The 4,366-nt window shown below is 44.0% G+C and overlaps 1 pseudogene across 1 annotated transcript; it reads right to left on the bottom strand.

Moving 5' to 3' along the window:
- Positions 1-2,785: 2,785 nt before the first annotated feature.
- On the bottom strand, positions 2,786-3,931 carry LOC113223287 (annotated as a pseudogene). Its single transcript, XR_003308665.1, has one exon. The product of XR_003308665.1 is annotated as a 60S ribosomal protein L13a pseudogene (transcript).
- Positions 3,932-4,366: the final 435 nt, after the last annotated feature.

The following is a 4,366-nucleotide window of genomic DNA, read 5'->3' as shown; positions in this document are numbered from 1 at the left end:
GGCTGCTTCTTCCATCCTTTCTCCTCACTTCCTTCCCCTTTCAAATGTCACTCCCCTCCCTTTGTCTGCCCCCACTTTTCCATCTTTTCCTGTTCTAATTTTCCTTTGCCTTCTCACTTTCTGGGGTTCAAAAGGAATCCCAGAATATCATCTATTGTATGTGTGTGCATGTTGTATGTATGTGCATGTAGGGTGTGTGTGTGCTCGTACATGTGTATTTGGGGGGCTGTGCTGACCTTTTGGAGCCAGCCTAGTGATAGGACATCCTTCAGATTATCTGAGCTTTTCTTGTATAAACGTCCTTACCCTGTACATACTCACTTCCTTATTCTTCTAAAGATCTTGTGGAAGTGAACACAGCCACCCAAATGAGAGTAAGCAAAGGCTGTTTATTCAGAGTTGGCCACAGATGGCAGGCAACCACCATCACTTGCATTTGGCAGACACTCACAGCAGGCAGGAGAGTGGAAATCTTTACAATGGAAAACAGGGAAGGCTTCAGGGATGTTCTGGTTGTAGGCTGCGGCACGGGGAAGCTGTGAGTGGGCTACTGGAAGCAGGGCATCCTATGTGATGGATTAGGGATGCATATTGGCTTTCTCTGATTAGTCGTGATTTGGAGAAATGGAAATAAATATTAGGGAACTTTTCGGTTATTAATCAAGTCCATAAAGAGAGACTTTCAAGCAAGGAAAAAACAAACAAACAAACAAAATAGGAATAATCAAGTCCCAGCTGTTTGGGGCCAATTGTTATAGGAGTTGTTTGGCTTCCTGGATTATTTGCTGTATATGGTGGACTGGCTTCTCATCCTTATTGCTGGAGACTACAGGTCAGAGTTCCGTCTTTATATATAGCCTGGCCATTTTTCATTTGTATGGTCAGTCTTCAGTCCCCACCCCCGGCTTTTGGTCATTCTCTGACTTCTCAGAAATTGACCAACTCAGGGAAAGTTAGAATTTCAGATCTTCACCAATCATAAATTGTTCAGTCATCTTCATAGTGACCTGGATTGTAAGATCTTCTGATCTTTCTATTGTGTCATCATGGCAATCATCTGATGAGAGAGTGGCTGCCTAGAAGCATTTAAAACTCTGGATAAAATGGAACAGACTAGCATCATAACCACTGTCACAAAAACAAGAACGATTGACAGTCTCTCTGAGATGCTTTGGAACCAGGAACTCCAATTGCTTAACCTAGGCCAAGAAAACAAATCCCACAGGCCATGAGGACCTTAGAGATCCAAATATTAGTAGGTTTTTTTTTTTGAAGCAACATATAGTCTTTTTTTTTTCTTAACCTTGCTTGTTTCCTTGACCTAAGTATCACAAGAAGCATTGGCAATGGTGTAGACAAAACGAAGTGGCCTTCCAATTGTGTGGAATTTTGAATCTCTTCTTCAGTTGTGAAACATGAGCCCAAAGGTTGGTTCCTTGGAGTTTCACTGCTGTATCTATTGTTAACAGTATCTGATAAGGTCTCTTCCTTTTGAATGAAGTTCGAAAGCAGTTATTCTCTGATTTTTCTTCCAGTAGACAAATCCACTAGTTGAGGATCATGGAGAGGTTGTTTAGGAAGATTTTGTAGGAAGGGGGCCTTAACCTGTTGGTGATAGGACCGGGTACATTACATGAGTCCCCTGTAGTGTCTTGTCATGTCTGCATGCAGTAGGACAGACTCCAGTATTGGAGGTGAAATCTCTAAATGTATGGACCTTCCAGGTATCAATTCATAGGGGGATAACCTATGTGTCTCCAAGAGAGTGGCCTGTATATCCATAAAGGATAGTGGATATACTTTTGGGCAAGGGAGCTCAAGGGTTTCTGAAATTTTTGGTATTTTAATTTAAGGATGCCATGTGTCCTTTTAGCCTTTCCAGGAAATTGTGGGTGGTAAGGATGGTGTCGTTTTTAGTAAGAGTTCTTTTATAAAGGTCGCCTTAAAGTGCGTGCCTCAGTCACTTGATATAAAAGGTGGGATGCCCCAGGTCGAAAACACAGAATCAAGCGGCTTGTTCACGGCTGTAAGGGCTGTAGCTTTTTGGCAAAGAAATTCTTCAACTCATCCTGAAAACAGAAATACAATATCTAAAACATATTCAAATGCCATGAAGAGTGAAAGCCGGTTAAGCGTCTTGTGAAATAAAATTTATGCAAGGCCATTGATTTGGACTGGGCTCCTGCACTAAGCCTAACAGATCAAACAAATATGGTATGTTGTTTGATGTGTTAGGCTTAGTTGTTTACAGGCATACAATATGTTGTAGCTGAGCTTTAACTAATTGCAGGAGACACTGTAACCAATTAACCAGTTAAGCTGTAACTAATGAAGCTGCCTCTGTACCATGCTTCTTTTGTCTCCTATAAATGCTATCAGGTTATGTCATTGGTTGGAGTTCTCTGAATTTCCTCTGGTTCCAAATTGTGCCTGATTTTAAACTGTTTTGTTTTTTTTGTTTTTGCTTTGTTTGCTCTGTTTTGTTCTGCTTTTCTTTGCTCCAATAAACTCAGCTAAAATGTACACTTGTCTAAGGTTTTATTTTATGTAACAGTCTGAAGGTGTTCAAAGAGACTTTGGTTTCTGGACATGTCCCAACTTTACAGTTTTTCCAGAGTTATATTTTTAACAGGTGACACATGGCTCAAAAGTAAGCTCAGTTATCTTTTCAAAGTTTTCCTACCAATGTTTACTTAAGACAGTAACCAGTTTGTCTATGCCACAATGGGTGGCATTCATGGAAAAATCCAGATAATGTAGGGGAGGAAATATCTTTCTTTCTTTCTTTTTTTTTTTCTTTAAAAGCAATTTATTTCTCATTACAAAATACAGGTGAGGAGCACGGGCGATGCCTGCAACCCCTTGGTTGCGCATCTTCCCAGTCTATTTCTGCTTCTAGAAATACCCTGTGTACAACAGCAAGCTCATGCTGTTCCCAAGTGCTTGCACATTCTAACAGCTGCAGAGTATATGACCAGGTGGAAAGTCCAACAGATGCCCCACTCACAAGGTAGGACCCTCCAGCCCGTCTTCTGGCTCCCTTTTCCTAACAGTAACTGGCTGCTCTTCCTATTGGTCATAGATAAATGACAGCCGCACAATTCTGAGTGCTTTCAAGCAACCTCGGGAGGCAGTGACTAAGACCCTTTCCTTGCTCCCAGCTTCCTATGTCCCCGGCCGCCTGTGGCACCTGGACTACTGCTGCCTCTGGGTCCCGCACATTCCAGGGTGACGACGGAGGAAGGGTAGTCCACGCATGAGGAGTTAACAGTCTTTATTGGGCTCAGACCAGGAGTCCGTGGGTCTTGAGGACCTGTGTGTATTTGTTAATCTTCTTCTCCACGTTCTTCTCGGCCTGTTTCCGTAGCCTCATGAGCTGTTTCTTCTTGCGGTAGTGGATCTTGGCTTTCTTTCCTCTTCTCCTCCAGGGTGGCTGTCACTGCCTGGTACTTCCAGCCAACCTCGTGAGCCAGGCGCCCCAGATAGGCAAACTTTCTTGTAGGCTTCAGACGCACGACCTTGAGGGCAGCAGGAACCACCATCCGCTTTTTCTTGTCGTAGGGCGGTGGGATGCCGTCAAACACCTTGAGGCGGTCCAGGGCAGCCTGGCCTCGCTTGGTCTTGTGAGGCAGCATGCCTTGCACGGTGCGCCAGAAGATGCGGCTGGGGGCCTGGAAGTGGTAGGGGCCTCGAAAGGGTTGGTGTTCATGCGCTTGGGGAGGAAAGCCAGGTACTTCAACTTGTTTCTGTAGAAATTGCCAGAAATGTTGATGCCTTCGCAGCGTACGACCACCACCTTCCGGCCCAGCAGTACCTGTTTAGCAACGATGGCCGCCAGGCGGCCCAGGAGATGGCCTCGACCATCGAGCACCAGGACCTGCACCTCCGCCATCTTCGGCAGCCGCCTGGGAAAGGGAAATATCTTTCTTATCTGTCTTAACTTCTAAGGTAGGGCTCTGTAACAGAAGGCAGATTAAAAAGTGAAAAACATACACATTTATTTAATCTAAATTTTGTATGGCATGGAAGCCTTCTGGAAATGAACCAGTTTGGGTGGATGCTTATATACTAAGTTAGACAAAGAGCAGTAAATTGTGAAAACAAGTCAAAGGGATATGGGCTAGGGTTGTTAATCATGGAGAAGTGGCTGGGAGATAAGGGCTAGTTTAACAAGGTTTATTTGCAGTTTTCTGTCAACCTTGGCTGCCCCCATTTCTGGTGATAAGAATGTCTTCCTTCACTGAGCTTACTTTTGGGCCATGTGTCACCTGCCATTCTTGCATCTGCTGTTTTTCAAGGGCTTTTAATTCAAAATAATCCATATGCCAGAATGGCATATTTTGGGGTGGTATGTTTTGAACTCCTT

The sequence above is a fragment of the Piliocolobus tephrosceles genome, unplaced genomic scaffold (assembly GCF_002776525.5).
Source record: "Piliocolobus tephrosceles isolate RC106 unplaced genomic scaffold, ASM277652v3 unscaffolded_40582, whole genome shotgun sequence".
NCBI classification, from domain to species: Eukaryota; Metazoa; Chordata; class Mammalia; order Primates; family Cercopithecidae; genus Piliocolobus; species Piliocolobus tephrosceles.
This window is presented reverse-complemented; position numbering and strand designations above follow the sequence as displayed.